This window comes from Pagrus major, chromosome 5 (assembly GCF_040436345.1).
Source record: "Pagrus major chromosome 5, Pma_NU_1.0".
NCBI classification, from domain to species: domain Eukaryota; kingdom Metazoa; phylum Chordata; class Actinopteri; order Spariformes; family Sparidae; genus Pagrus; species Pagrus major.
The window spans coordinates 14,130,081-14,147,382 of NC_133219.1; positions in this window are offsets into that span (position 1 = coordinate 14,130,081).

Here is a 17,302-nt window from a genome sequence, read left to right on the forward strand (position 1 = left end):
CATTCAGCAAAGCAGACATGGCCCATCCATTAGTGATAACATCTCACCAACTCCAGACATTCAGACATCAAGGCTGGGCTTGTTGTAATCATTTAAATTATTTTGGGTGTGTTCAAATGTCTGTCTTAAGTTACAACATACAAATCGCAGTTAGGCCGGATTTCAACTTTGCTATTTTTATAACCACATTAGTGTTCTGTCTTGAGGGACGGCATGTTTGACAGCCAGTCAGTCCACTATCATGGTTCAGACTGAAATATCTTGGCAGCTGTTGGATTGCCTCAAGTTTGTTACAGATATCCAAGATCTTGAGAGGATGATGCGGATGATTGGTGATGCCCTCTAGCGGAGCAGAACTTGAACCTATCTCAACATTTACTGGACTAGTGCAGTGCCCGTTCAAAACGTGCTGCTCTGCACAGATTATCTGGCAATGTGAGGGGTTTACACATCCAGTCTTCAGCCTCCTGAAATGCTCAAAGACTCAATAGGGCCGCCCCAATAAAAAGAAATATGTTTGATTTAAAATCTGGATTATTACATCAGTACTTTCCCATGTAGGACCACAGCAACCAACAAGAGAGGCATCCCGGAGCAACTAACAGGGCTGCTAAGCAACGGTAAGTAAGTAGAAACTTAAAATCTCACCTCCAGTTCCCATGCTGACCGCATTTCACCTCTCATCCAGACTCGTTTAACCTGCTTTTGTTCTTTTCCTCAGTGCAACGAGTCACTACAGCAAGTTGTTGCACTACACTGATCTCATCTCAATTTGTTTACGTCTGCTTCCCCATGAGATCCAGTGAGGTGGTGTATCACTCCATCTGGTACAATAACCTTAGCTGTAGTGTGTGATGTGCCATTTTTTAAAAATCTTGTAGTGTGTGCATGTTGAAGAGTAGAGTAGAAAAATCTGTTCTGACGGACGGCACAGTTTTTACATACGCACAAGTTAGCATCAAATCTGTTCATCTGAATGTTTCGTGAATGAGGCCCAACAAACAGTCTACACATCCAGGATCAACACCTTACCAATCTGCTCCCATGGCATTGCCTCAGTCAGAGAGCGGGTGTTTTAGCTGAAACTGCCATCTAATTAAGGGAGAAATGAGTGCGCCACAGGGTTCTGGCTCGACTTTGAACATTATCATCTCTCTTGCAGATACCCTTGGTCGCCTGCTCTCCTCTTGGTGCCTCATCTTTAGTTGTAGCGATGCATGATCCCCCCATTTGTCTGTCTGGCTAATCAGCCAGGCCATTCACGTGGAGATGGCAGCTATCCACCAAGGCAACCCAGGAAGGGCGACCCGCTCATTACCATGACTCTTTCTTAATCAATCCCTCCTCCTCCTCCTTTTTTTTTTTTAACAGTGCTTTACTCTGTTATGGGGCTGCCTTTTTTCTTTGTGTTACTTCTCTTCATTTCATTCTTCCTCTGGCTCCATTTCTCTGTCTGGCTGAAAACCACCGAGGACCTGCCAGTTCTTGAAGCCATTCGGCTGCATCTTATGTGTCTGCCTCCGAGTCCCAGCTTGGTGGGGGTGAAGCGGAGGACACGTGTTACATTTGAGTTAACAGGCAACGCTGGCGGGACGCGTCGCCATGGGCCCCTTTCTGCCGAGCAGCCGCGATTGCTTAAGCAGAACTTTAACAATGAATGACTGGTGACAACATGGAAATGTTGCTGCTGTGGATACTGGTTAGCCAGCTGTGAGGGCTGGCTGTTAAGTGGTGCTGCTGTCTCACGTCTGCTGCTGCAGCGAGCTGCTATTAGCATGAAAAAAAATTGCTGCCGCTGCTGCTGCTTATGGTGAATTGGCGATGATGTGCATGTCAAGCCTGTTGAGTCAGACTTTATGATGCTGTGAAGAGGTCTGAAGGGTCAGAGGTCAAACACACACGTTCATGAGTGCAGCTTTGCAACCATGTCCAACATTGCCACATTGTTTGTGTGTGTGTGTGTGTGTGTGTGTGTGTGTGTGTGTGTGTGTGTGTGTGTGTGTGCGTGTGTGGCTATGTGGCCTTGGCACAGGATTGGGGTGGGCATGGCTGCCTGGTGTCGCCTGAGGCCTGCAGGCTGACAGCCATGACTGTCAGAGAAAGCCACTTTGTCTGACATGTCCTCCTCTGTGACGGACTGTACAGTTCATGTTTATGCACATGTGCACACGTAAAATGATGTATGAGGGGATGGATATCAGCCTCTTTTGACGGTTGAAGAAAAAAATATTGCTCACATTTTCACAACAGTTAGCAGACTAATCAGGCTGTCAGGCAAAGGTGGTCAGACAGGCGACAGCATTCAATCTGAGTGCAGGCTTTAGCAGACTGAAGCAACAATGAAACAAATGTGATGGTTGTTTTGTTCAACGCATGGCTAGCCTATGGCCTACACCTGCATTAAAGAGTGACTAAACCCCAGAGGCTTGGCTGAGTGCCTCTACCCTGAAAAAATCAAAAAATGCCTCATTGTGGGCGGAGCTGGCAGGGGGTGTAACATGCCCATTCACTCCTTCATGCTTCCTCCACCACCACACGTACACACATATACACATAATACACACACACACACATACGCACCGACATACTTTTAGCTAGCATATTATCAAGAGTTTGTTGTGACAAAACAACTCCCTGGTAAAAAAAAAAAACACCCTGTTTTGTTGCCACGAAACTGGCTAGAAGTCACCCCGTGGTCTCCTGAAAATCAGTCCCTGGTTTCACACTCACAAATGTTGAAACACCGTCTCAAACTGTGGTCACTGACAGCTTTCTCTCCTGTAACCACCACCACCTCTTAATATGAAAGTCAGATCATAAACGTATATTGTGAATGTGATGTGACACATTTTATAGCAATGTCAATATGGTGTGTCTGTCAAGTGTTTATCCTGGCAGGCACAAGGCATTTTAATCTACTACTACTCATCCCACTCAACTACTCATTCACTTGATTCGACTCAATCACTGCCTCTTCAACTGTGGTCTGCAGTTATAAACGAAGGGGCAGGGTGGCAGGTTTTGTAGAGGGCAGTCACTTTGCATATTTATAAAAACAATAAGCAGAATTCAAGTGCTTTGCACTAAATGTCAAGATATGGACCCATATGCATTGCATTTCAGCTGAACAAAGTGGATTGGGGGTTTAGTTAAAAATAAAATTTCAGTGAAGAGCAGTGATTCTAAATCCTTATTTAACACATACAATGTATATTATAGTGTCTCTGCATGTCACTGATACCAGAGGAGCAGTGGGCAGCCAATGAACTGGGTCCAGGGACCAACTCCAGATCTAAACTTTGGCCAAGGGCACTGACCATGGAATTAGCCTCATATACATGTTTTGATATTGGGGAAACTGGATCATCTGGGGGAAAGCCACACAGCCACGAGGAGAACATGCCAACTCTACATAGAAAGGCCCTGCCGCTACCAGGAATCAAGCTTAGCAATTCAGATTGACCTGGATGACTGAGAAGCTTAATCAACAATTCATTGTGCTTAGAGGGAATTATTTTCACTTTATAACCAGAGAGATTTAATATGTGGGACTTGAAAAAATTGTAATTACTGGATAACTGACACCTTGGTCTGTGGGCACGTTTCTAGTCACCTGTAAAATCCGAGATATTAAGGAAAATATCCAGAGGGACAAAAGAAAGGCCAGTGTTGATGCCAGACAACCTCAAAAGAAGATCAGATGCAGCATCAACAACACCTCTGATCCCACTGTGTTGTAGGTTCCCTTGATGCAGATAAAGAAAAGAAAGGCCAGTTATGATGGTGAGGCAGCTGAAAAGAGGATGAGGTGTAGGGACAGCACCAGCAGCACTGATTCCTTCATCACAGTGTCTGATGACAGTGTCTCACTGATGACAGTAGAAGTGACACCAGCCGTGCCTCAGAAGATGTCCTCCACAGGAAACACAAGTGGAGGTAACTGAGAAGCAAAATACTTTAATATTAAAATCAGGATTGTAAAATGTATCAAATCAAATGTTTTTAGCTGATTTTGAGGACACGTACTATCAGTTGGATCTGATCGGTGCTGGAGGCTTCGGCTCAGTGTATGAGTGCATGTTGTAAATCAGATTTTTTATCAGTAAGTCTTACAAACACATGCTTACGAACATTATCACATTCACTGATACTCCAGAACCACCAACCATGGAAAATATAAATAGTGGACCAAGCTTATGGTTCTTCTTTCTAATGGCCAGCAGGGGCCAACCCCACTGGTTGCAAAAAGAAGTCAGATTGTATATAATCTTATGAGAAAACGACCCTACTTCTCAGTTTCATGATGAGTTTATGATCTTAATCTTTAGTTAAAAGTCTTCTTCAATACAACACAGTGTGCATTTAGTAAATTATGGTCCTATTTATAGTCAAATAGACGTTAAAGCAGGGTATGCTTTGGGGCATGGCTATCTAATAATTAACAAGTTGCTACCACAGCAATAGGATCAGGATATAGGCATAGTAATCTACCTGCAAGCTTCACTCTCATCCAAGAAATTGTGGATGTTGTTCATACACTGACAGAGAAGACTAAATAAAAGTGTTCAACACAGGTAACAAGCTACAATAGCATCCTCAGTCTTAGACCTTTGGGTGTCTGTTTCCTGAGAAGTCAGCACTGTCAAAACAGTTTGCCAAATCCACTGATTGAAGCCATTCCTTTGAAAGTATTTGAAATTGTTCAATTTGATTGTTTTCCAGGAATATCTGAGTTCAATAATCAGAATCAAATTGAGCAAATTTTGGTATATTATCACCATATTTTTCACCATCATCAAGTCATTAAAGAGACTTTTCCACCCTGTCATGAATCAGTGGAAAACACTTCCTTACAGTCCCTTCCAACTCTGTCTCTCTCTATCTCAGTTCATACTTAAACAGCTGGTGGACACAGCCATCGACATGCACTCCAAAGGAGTCTTTCACCGGGATATCGAACTAAAAAACATCCTGGTTCAAATAATTGAGTTTGGCTGTGGCAGCTTCTCAACGGAAACACCTTACCATTCTCTCTGTGGTACGATATCCGGCTTCCACTCCTCAGTCATTTGTCAATCTCTGAAATAATGACTTTAATGTTTAGACAGAGACCCTATGGAGCGAGCTACTCTGGAGGGGCTACAGCTCTACCCCACCCTCAGAAAGCTCAGCGGCCTGATTCATATGTAAGACAGTCAGGTAGGTTCCCCCTACCAGCCCTCATTTTCACAGCCAGGGCAGCACCACACGTAATCTATAGAGCGCAGGGAAGAGTGTTCTGTAAAAATAACACAATACAAAATAGGCAACCTTAAGCTGGATATTGAAAGAGGTTGTTCAATGACATCTTGGGAACCTTCAGAAACAGAACAGATAAATGTCTTCTGCAAAGTCCAAAAATATAGACACATTTAACAGCTGAATATTAACAGTTTACAAAAGCATATCTTTCTAAACACAAGGCTGGAAAGACAAGCCACAAGTAATCAACCTACTTGTAACTGCCTCACACAATATCATTTTCACTCTGCAAACAGTTTTTTTCTTAATTAAATGTGATTTGAAAAATGTCACTGAGTGAAAGAGCAATATACAAATAAATTACATTTTAAAGTAACCATTCATGAACCCCACTGAAAAAAATGATTCTGACCCGTTGTACATGATACATGTCACACACACACATACACACACACACACACACACACACACACACACACACACACACACACACACACACACACACACACACACACACATATATGTATATGTATATATATATATATATATATATATATATATATATATATATATATATTCTTCTTCTTCTCTTTAGGAAATGTGTTTCCATTTCGCAAAAAGAAACACGTTTAGCAAACCTTACATCTCTTGGTGAAATTGAGTATGACTGATAAGGCTAAATTGAAAAAAAAACAACCTTTTCTCTTCAAAATGCGCACAAAGGAAAAACAGCTATTGGTATCTTGTTTGGAATTTGTCAGAAGGAAAGTAATTATACCAGAGAACCAGCATTTTATTCACTAAGCAGCCTCCCATAAGTCTCAACTCATTTGTCCCTGTGTTATTCCGGCACAGAAGGTTGAAAATTAATCTCAGCCTGTTCTGTCAAGGCCTTCTCGCCATTCTTCATAGGTGAACAAGAATCTGGTAAGGCGTTTTTGCTTTGTCGCTAATGTAAATGCTCGGGATGTTTTTCTCACAGAAACAGTGCCAGAATGTGATTACAAGAGAAAACACATCTGTCATTCATGGGCGCTCTCTTGTGGAAAATAGTTCTGCAAGTAAACAAACAGGTATGTAGCTACACAGCTAAGGAATACCGAAATTTTGAGCATTTGTCAGTGGGTGTGTCTGCGATGCCTGACAGGTGTGTGTATGTTTGTGTTAAGCGGGCTGTCAGAGTGGGCAGCAGCAGCAGCAGCAGAGCAGAATAGAAGCGACTCAGTTGTTTACTCAGGAAGAAAAAAGGGGACTGAGAAGTGTTGAGGACGGATAAGCAGCCGTCTCTTTAATTCCTCGCTGAGGAAGTGTGTTTGCCTCTCTGAAACTTGTTGTCAGAAGCCTCTCTTAACCGCCCCTCTGGCCAGCCATGACTTTGTAATGTCAGAGGAGGAGAGAGAGAAGAAGATTACAGGAAAAAAAGGAGTGAGAAGAGGAGGGGAGATGGAAAGAGGGGCGAGGAAAGACGGGATGGAAAGAGAAGGAGTTAGGGGACGAGACAAAAGGGGAGCTGTGCAGATGTTTGGGAGAGGCCTTTGCACAAGTATCGGTACTGTTCATCCCTATGAGCAGTTAAAGTGTAAAGGGGGATTAGAGAAGGCAGAAAACTAGGTTGGAGGATGAGTACTGAATTAGAACAGGACCCCTGAGAAGGAGGAGAGAGAGACAAGAGAGGGGAGGTGGGGAGGAGGAGGAGGAGGAGGAGGAGGAGAAAAGGGGAGACATGGAGCAGGACAGAAATAGAAGACAGGAAAAGACACAAGTCAGACAGGCGGAAGAGGAAAGACAGAAATAGAGGAGGGGGGGCAGATGAATGGAGGGAGAGGGGGTGGGAGGACAGAGGGGAGGCAGCGGTGTGAGTGATGATGAAGGCAAAGAGGAGGGAGGGAGAGAGAAGTAGCTAACCATTACATGACACACAGATGTGAAATGAGTTATAGCCCTGAGACGTGGATTTATACAGGCCCCACTGTGTGTGTGTGTGTGTGTGTGTGTGTGTGTGTATTGTATGATACATGCTGTGAGGATAAAGTTCACACACTCACCTCTTGTTTGAGGACACAAAGCCTGGCCACACTACAGACTGTATAAAATGGGATCGTAGTCAGATCCAATCACATCCTTCCCAGCTCCTCCCTCTCCAAATATGGTCACTTCTGCCTCTGAAAACCCAATGTGGCAATGGCCATCAAACCAATGGGTGATGTCATAGCAGGGATTTACATTTGGTCCACAAACAGGCAAACTATTTTTTCTAAATTAAAAAAACATATGGTTATGGACTTGGTTTACGGTTAAAGGACTACTCCACCAATTTAACACACGAGGAGGAAGCTTTCTTAATTCAGACAACAAACCCTTATGATGTCAGCAGGTTTACCGGCTTGAGACTTCAAATTTATTACAAGAAGTCAGAATTTTACCAGACATAAAAATAAAGTCATCCCGGCCTCTGCTGCTTTCATTATTGACCATTCTTTGTCAAACTTGTGAGCCTATCATCTCATCGCTGTCAAACTTTTAAAACCATTCCTCTTGTTGCTGCTGTCAGTTTCCATTTCAGTGCGAGGCCATTTACCTCCAGTTTCATCAGAAACAGCTGTCCAGTGGGTCCCTCAAGTGAGCTGATATCAATCCCACTCCACATCACATCCATCCAGACCGGCAGCTCGGCTGTTCCTCACTTTACACTCCATCAGGAGATATTCTCATAAGGCCTATGATCTGACTACCCCCATTAAATGATGACGTCATGATAGGAGCTATCCTGTAAAATGACAACAAAGTACTGGGGTCTAACTGCCAAAGTCTCATCGTGTCCTCAACGTTCCCTGCTGTGCACACTACATCAAATAAATTAGTTTATTAATAATTTTTAAACATCTTTTCTTAGTTAGTCTCCCTCTGTTGGAATGGTTTCAGAAAATGGAAGATTCAGTTTGTGTTCAGAATCACTCCCTGTTTAAAATTGGCAACATCATTAAAAACAGTAAATGTATGGTGAATTAAACATTAGTTAATTGTTATTTCACTGTTAACAAACAATTATATTTTTATTGATGCTTTATAAACCATTTACTTATCAACTATGAAGGTTTGTAAACATCAGTTGCAACTTTATAATGGCCAGCAAAATTATGTTTATAAATGAACTATACAGGATTTATTAAACATTTACAATGTATTATGAACATCAGCTGCACCTCAACAATAAACAACTGCTTAATAAATGGTTTATAAAACATTTAATTGGTTGTAAACAGTGAAATAACTATATGTTTAATTAACTTAAAAATGTACCATTAATTAATGATGGTCATTAACAAGTGTTACTTAAAATTTAGTACACAATTATTATTATTACCATTGTTAATTTCTGCACTGTATTTGTGCATAATTCCCATAATGGAGCAAAAAACAAAAATGTATCAAATGTATCTCATAATGCAAAAAAAACCAAACAAACAACAAAAAACTGAAATGATAAGTATCCAAAATCTCATTTTCAGTGGGAACTGCTGGATGTCTCCTTATAGTGAGTAGTGCATGAGCGAGAGAGGAAGTAATTTTGTACACAGCCACAACAACTAATCTAAGATTTTCATTGGATTCAGCTCCTGCTGCACATGTTGCTGACTTCAATTTCTGACTGCAGTGAAAATCACATCCAGGCTACAGATGGGACTCTATCCCTGGTATTCATGGTCACACACTTGTTGCTTGCTTTTGGTGGCTGTCTTTCCTGTTTCTGTCACTCTGTCGGCCAATTATTTGGTTGATGTTGCGTCGATGTTTATGCCTACTTGCAAAAATATATTTGTGTGCACATCTACTAAAACACTTGCGCCCTTTAACTGTTATGAATAAGTGTATTTGTCACAGAGAAATGTTCCCAAGGATGAAAAGAAAACACGCTGTGCAGCTGCCTGGTCAGAATGCTGGCAAATCAAGCACTGGCTTTACATGACGTTCAGGGTCGAGGTCTTGAGTGGGCATGTAATGTCTATGGTGAGGTTGTATATGTGTGTAAGGAGCACAGAGAGGAAGAAGGAGCGATGTATACATAGGTAGTAGAACTGCAGTGTGTCTGAAATAGCCAGTGTGTGTGTGTGTGAGTGTGTAAAACACACTCTCCCATGCGCACAGACAGAGAGTGGCCCTTTGCAGCAGAAAGCACAGCGCTCTCTGCTTTTAAAGCCATTAACTGTCGGTGAAAGACAAAGTAAAACTGGGATAGTTTGCTGTGGAGCACACTGAAAAATGAACATGAATTATGATTTTGAGAGCAGGCAGAGAATCTTTCCTTAAACACTTCCACAGACAGAGGGGTCGACGTACTCCTGCCATCAGACACATGTTCAGACCAAAAATAAAACTGGTGGTTGCCGACGTGGTGATCACGGATCAGCGGAGGATATGAAGCAGGATGTAAAATGTTTTCATGCTGCAGGGTAAGCTCGAAGTGCAATTTCACTGACCAAGAAATGATTCAAATCAGAGGAACTGAAGGCAGGTAGCAAATAGTTTGATGTGTGCCTGACAGCCAGCCTGACTGGTGAGGCAGCACCTGCAATTTTCTAAGCCAGTCAGTCATTAATGCCAAAAAAATGTTAAACGGGTGACAGGATGAGAAAAATATGATATTACACGATAGCATAACACGAGCCCGGCCAACAAACCAGCAGAAGCTGATATCAATATCAATATTTGAAATGTAGAAAAATCTGATGTAAATATCAGGACTGATCAGTGTTTTGGCAGCTATTCTAGATTTAGTAAAAATGCTCATTAGTCTCAGTCACATTTTAGGCAATGCCATGTTCACAGCTGCCATTCATTTTTTTCTGCAAGACAAGTCAGTGAAAACAGATTGAACACAATTACAAGCTGCTTGTCCTTTTATAAACAAACCTATAAACAGGTTATAAATGTACAGCAAAAACATGTGATGCGTTCTCCTGCATTCTTGATCTGTGCCTGGTTGGATCCCCAGAAACCTGCTTTGGTTTCTAAATCCTCCCTATTTTTGAGGTCTCAAGGTTGGCAAGTATGCATATTGGTGATGTATTTCCACAGGTTTTCAGTCTGACCACCTCTTTTATTGGCATTTGCTCAACAAGTCGATATGTTTGCAGCTGCTGCTTACTGAAAACTTTTATTTCGCTGGAACCTACATTTCTTTCTAATTGATCTTCACAATTATGTAGACTATCAGGCTATAACTCGCCTCAGACTCTTATCTAATTGAAGCGTGTATAGCCTAATGTGGATCAATCTGAGGGTGTCTAGGGGAAACCAGCTGAGAAGCTCTTTTGAGGTGATGGCTGGACTTATAGCACTTGCCTTTCCTTTGACTATAACTATCCAGATGAAATACCCTCAGGCTGTATACCTAGTGCATTTGTAGTGGTGAGGTAAAAAGATCTTGATGAAAAATCAATAAATCATTCCTAAATTCTTGAACTTGTAATATGTCTGCGCTTAATAGTGTGTTTATGACCGAGTTTATAGTATTTTTTAAAAAACAATGCCTTCCAAAGTAGTGGCTTCCAAGAGTGATTATTGGGTTATTTTTCTCTTTATAAAGAAATTGGAAATAAAAAGTTTCTAAGAAAAATATATCAAGGTTGCACACAACACTATGGCTGAGTTGGATGATACTGCAGTCGGAAAACTCCAGGAAACCACACAGATAGAGATTGAGGAACACACACACACACACACACACACACACACACACACACACACACACACACACACACACACACACACAGACAAAGAAATCACAAGTCTTTTCTTTTTCCAAAAGGAACTGGCAACATGACAACAAAGAAGCAAAAGGAAACAAATAATGAGAATGCTGCTGGATTTACTTGATGAAATGCCAAAATGTACAATCACTGCAGCAAAATAACTCGCTGCCACCACAGACTGAGGACTTGAAAAAAAAACTGAAGGGCGGTCTGTTTATTTCTCGTTTTATAATTCATATTTAACTTAAGCATTGTTTTCCAAATTCAGCTTTCTATATTATGTTTTGTTTCAGCTTTGGTTATTGTCCTTATCCTTTGTCTTGTGTGCGTTTTTGGAAATCTCAATTTTTTTGTTGACCCCGCGCCAAATTCAATCAACCAAATGAATGTAATTAAACTGATTACGGAACTCAAATGAACTGGATTCAATTTAACTGGGAAATGGAAGAAGAGAGAGGAGCTGAGATAACTGTGAAATGCCGAACAGAAATAGAAACCTAAAGAGAGGGGAAAAGCTCCATAATGACTGTTGGCGACGGTGTTTAGGGGGTGATACCCTATTTTTGGTCCTTACGCCGTGAAAGCTGAGCCATGTTGTCACCCTCAACAGACGAGTCAGTGTGTGAAATTGACCCTGCCCTGCCTTAAGCACATGAAGACACAACCACTTCTGAGGCGTTACCATCCATCATTAGGGGAACTGGTCATAATGGTGATTGACGGTTACACTCGGGGGATTTTCCAAAGATTCAAAGGCAGCACATTGTGTATGTCTCTGAAGCCGTTTCTCGCATTGTTTAGCATATATTAGGCATTTTCCGTTTGAGACTTTAGCAGATGATCTCATCCAGAGTACCTTTAAATAAGTTAGCAGGCAGGGCTTCGTGCGTCTCCAGCACAGCCAGAAGTTTTGTATCTCCGTTAAAGGCATTTCTGTTTCTTTGGTTCATCAGTTTACAGAGACACGACAAAAGTCATGAGTCATCACTGCAAGTACGTGGCCTTTAGTTGACCCGACCTGCTTGGCTGCAGGGGATCCTCCGTTTTTTGAGGTAAGTTTTAGCAGTCAGCAGTCATGACAGCATTATTCATCTGTCCAGTGGAGTCTCAAACTTTAGATTTCTCTCTGAGCTTTATCATTCGAAGGTTGTGCTACAGTTCTAGTGCTGATACAATATCCTGTTTGCAGTATTGAGGTCAATGTGATGGTTCCTTATTTTTATTTAACAACACCTTACCTTGAGAATTTAAACATTTATCATCATTCTTTCATTAAACGCCTCAGATTCGGGATAAACACTCAGCTGTTTTCTTATCGAGAGTTATGTGTAGAGGAGATGTGTGCGTGCTTATCATTGCCAGCAGCCAGTTTTAGCTGCTTAGGTTAGCACAAAAGCCAAAAATGATGGGGGAAACAGCGAACATGTCTCTCGTATGCGAGCAAAATATAACTACTGGCACCTCTAAAGCTAAAGCTACAGTAAAAAACAGTGTATGAAAAAGTTCTTACCCTTCAGTGGCAATTTGTGTTATGTACTTGTTGTTTATACAGTTTTTGTACGGATTGCACACATGAAATATGAGTTATGTGGTGAGTTTTAGACGTATTATTTCAACGTTTTACAGAGCCAGGCTGGCTGTATCTGTATTTCCAGTCTTTCTGTTGAGCTAACAGTTTGTCTCCGTTATTACTTGTTGCTTAGTCAGTGTTTTTTATTAGTTGTCTTCTTTCTGAAGCTGCTAAACAACCTCACCCGCAGCATCAGGTTTTGACACGACTTAACATACTCTGTGTGCACGTTTCTGTATGTCACCTTAGGGCTGAGGTTGATGAGGTCCTCCAGACATGTGACACTGTTTTGTGTGACTGTGTGGCTCATCGACCTGATTGCTGGCCTGACCTCACTCTCCTCATCGTCATTCACAACATGGTGCAACAATTCCATAATGAAGGCCAGGTCTTGTGGCAACACATTCATTTAGTCAGTTATGGTGAGACAATGCTTCTGGATAGCGACTTGTTTTAGGTCACTGCCAGACAAACACTGCAGCTGGTCACGAAATGATGGTGAGGTCACTTAGCTGCACGGCTAACTGAAGTAATTAGCTAACGGGAGCTAGTCAACCATATTTTGGGAAGCTACCCTCAGTGATTGTATATTTTAAAAACATAGTTTTCAACACAGTGCACGTGAAATGCATTTTCAATTTTTTTTCATTAATGGATCTATTAATCATTGCCTTGAAGGAGAGAGGGGCAGTGGATGGAGAGGTGTGCAATGACACAGCTGATTAATATTATAGAAACCACTGAAGCGTCTGAGTGGCCCAACTCTCTGCTGCTCCAGCAACTGCTACCATGGCAGCCGTACATTGATAAATGATAGATGCACAATGCTGATGGGGTGCTTATGTGATGAAAACATAGACATGACCTATACATCGAAACACAAACGTAAAGGCGACTCAGTCCGTCATTCTGTCTCTGGAGTCTACAATCACACACAGACCCTCTTGGGGACTGGCAGACAGCTCTGTTGGGTCTATGTCCCAATCACTGGCTGTCAGTTTGACGAATAGCACAGGGAGTTGTTATAAGTGGCCCCCAGAGCCTGACTGATCAGAGGTCAGTTGTGCATTAGACTCTTGGTGATCAAGACTTAGATTTGGGGAGCATGAGTTGATCCTGGGTCCATCCCTCAAGGGGAGACTGATGCACCAAACTGTCTTTCAGCTCTACGGCTGCATTTCAATTTGCCAGATCCTCCACAGCATGAAGCAGAATCAGAAACTCTGACTATGGTCATGCATACCAATACTCCTGTGGTGTTATTCATTTAGGTGTTGGAGCACAAAAACAGTCATCAACCTAATATCTAGGCAAAAAGCAAACTCTTGTACATGTTGACATTGCATTAAAAACAAATGACATAATCTGAACCTGCTGACAAACTGACTCACTGATTTCCAGAAAAGACATTCGGGGGTGAAAATATTTGTGCCAGCGTTTGAAGGGTTTTTTGGCAGGACTGCTGTGTAAATCATGCAAATAATAATGACCTCAAGAGAGCAGGTTAAAGTGTCCTCGATGCTGCCTTATAATTAATTTCACCAAACTGATGCAGTGGATTCCGAACGGACAGCTGAAAAAATTCAGGAATTTTTCAAAAGAAATACTTAATTCCTGCCGGCATTTATTGCTTAATTAGCTTCAGTCTGTGGCCAAAATGGCCATGATGATGTCATGAGCGTTATCTTTGTTTGGGTTTGAGAGTTACTATTTTTAACCAATAGTCTGCATTTCAAACTAAAAACATGGCGCGTGACATAATTGGCCATTCAGGAGGCAGTTACGATGTAATTAAAGGCATCGTTGGGTTGTATTATGGGAACTGTTTTGGTGTGGAGTTCTGACCATATTGGGAACTAAAAGTCAGGGTATATCTGCCTCTGCTGCTTCAATCTTCACCACGCTTCTTTTAATCTGTATATATCCAGTTAGTTTGGTGGGATGATTTAATTCCTGGCATATTTATACAATCATCGAGCTTTTATTTCAAGGAAAGCTGGTATATTTGAAGATGTAATGATAAATATGAGCATCTTTTTTTGCTTACTATGTTTAATTGTGGCCTGTTACACTCATTTTTGCGGTGCGTCATGGTTATCAGTAGAAACACAACAGTACTGTAATCCTTGGTAAATCCAGGTGCTTAGGGGATTAGAGTAAATAAATATGTTAATCTATTCATCATGAAAAGGTGACATTAGAATGTATTGCATGAAAATGTTTTAGATACAATGTAATACAAATATATTAAACAATTGAAACATAAGACTTTTACATTCATTTACATTTTACATACAGTGATACAGTGACTGTCATGGCTCATCATACAGCAGAGGGTGCATAAAAAAGGTTTCAGAAATTCAGAACAGGTTGCATGTATTATTTGTGTTACTGTTGTACCTTGTTTAAAAACTTTTATATTGTAGGTATGAGTCCTGCAGAACAAACAAGACAAGATGAAAGTGAAAAGACTATGAAAACAAGACAGAACAATTCTAAATGAATAAAAGAACAAGGGGACTTAAAAGAATTAATAAAACAATAGTGGGATGATAAGACTTTAATTGATCTCAAAGCTTGAGTTTTTTGTGTACTAAAATGTAAAAGAGAAGAAATTTCCCTTATAAGATTGAGGGGTTTAATGGGTGAAGTGCTTGTGAGATGGCTTTGTATGTTGTCGCTTATTTAACAGCATTAAGTGTTTTTACAAAACATAACCCAAATTTAGAAGATGATGGCCAAAATATTTATTTTGTCACATAAGATATACAACGTGTTGAAACAGGTTCTCTTTATTAAATCCACCCCCAGGAAGTGGGCAGCCAATATACAGCGCCTAGGGACTTGGCTGGAAAATTAGCTTAATATATGTGTTTTGATGGTTGAGGAAAGTGGAGCATGTACGGGGAGAACAGCTCCACACAGAAAGGCCCTGGGATTCAAACCCAGGACATTTGATAGTTTGAGATGACTTGGTGATGAAGAACCTGTGATGCACAGGGTCATTCTTAGTTACAAATATGTGTTTTAATAACACTGAACAATAAAAATATGAAAAAGAAATATGATATAATAAGGAAACAGTAACAGTGTTGTACATGCTGTATATTCTGTAAAAGCACCAACAGTAATACTGAGGCTGATCTGGATGAAAGTAAAAACCATTACATAATTAAAAAGACTGATATTTAATGGATGAAATTTGTCAAGTTTTATTAAAACAGATTAAGCAGGAGAATAGAAAATACAGTTCAGTTACAGTGTAGTGAAATATATGAATGAACTGTCCCAGTTTTAATTGAATCAAATGCTCTGGCAACCAGGAAAGTTAGAAGCCTTGATGTAACACTGAGATTAGGAGCAAACTGCAAGTTTGCTGGGAGTTTCTCCAAAAATGTGGTGCATAAAAACTGAATCCTGCTTCTGCATGTTTTGTGAATCACTAGTATTAGTTTTCTGCTCAGTAAGCCACTCCATGGCAGAAAGAACATAATTTCATAAAGTCTTTCACTCGTATATTCCTCTACCTGCTTGGTCCTGTTTGGAGAAACACCCACTTTAAATCAGACTGCTGTTCTTGTTCAGTGTGAAACCAAAAGTCAATGGTGAGGTCATATAAGTTACTAATGTAGTGAGGTTATGTCAACTACACAATGTAACAGAAGTTATTTATGTAACATAGGTATGTTTGTAACTAAAGTAACATTTAAACTCAAAGCATGATGTTTTCCTAAACCTAACCAAGTACTTAAATTGCCTAAACCTAATCAAACTGCAACCATATACTGATGGTCTGGTATGCTGCAGTGGTCATGTGGTTCTGGCAATTTTAACAAGAAGAGACCTTCAGATTTAAAGCACTGTTGATAACACATAGATTAGTTTTTTGGCATTACGTCCTCTGGGTTTAATGCCCGATTATGGGGATGAACCCTTTAATCCTCCAGCCATATTACCCCTCAGCTTGACTGCCATCATGCTGATTCTGAATGGAGGCTTAATGCTGTTGGTGCTCGCATCGGTATCAGGAGCTGGAGGGCTACAGGTGCAGCTAATTAGGTTAACAACGAGCACACTGATTAGTGATGAGCTCCTTAGTGAGTAAGAAAGAGGAGTTTTAGGTTGACTTGACTGGATTATGTGAACCAGGAGGGAGTTGCCTCTTGAACTTTAAGCTGATGAATTTGAAAAATCTAGGCGTGACTTTTGTTCATCATTTCTACACCAATTATCATCTCGGTAGTAATTAGTGAAATAAAAACGCTTTAATCTGATTATAATTGTCACATTGCTGCTCCTAGAAGCATATTGAATGCAATTCATTGAATGTGGGTTCACAGCAGCAGACACATATTCTATAGCTCATGGTGATACTACATTGGAATAAACCACTTAATAGCAACTTTTACTTCCCGGATAAGTACAAAGTTTCTTAAATGTGATCCACAGTTCAAGGTTCATCTAACATACTGCCGGAAGGAGTGAGGAAGAGAAAGTGAAAGAAAGAGAGTGCACAGGAAAGAAACTGCCCCTAACCTGTTGTGTGTATTCTCTTCATGTCTGTGACATATTCTACACATCCAGACATTAACTCTGTAGTAAACATTGGTATGATGTCCATATGACTGTCGATTTTTGCTTAGAACCGCGCTCATGACGCAGCAGAAATAGGCGAGTCTCCGAATCTCTAGATCACACAACGCAGCAGCCACGCGTGACACACGGGAATAGCGTGTCT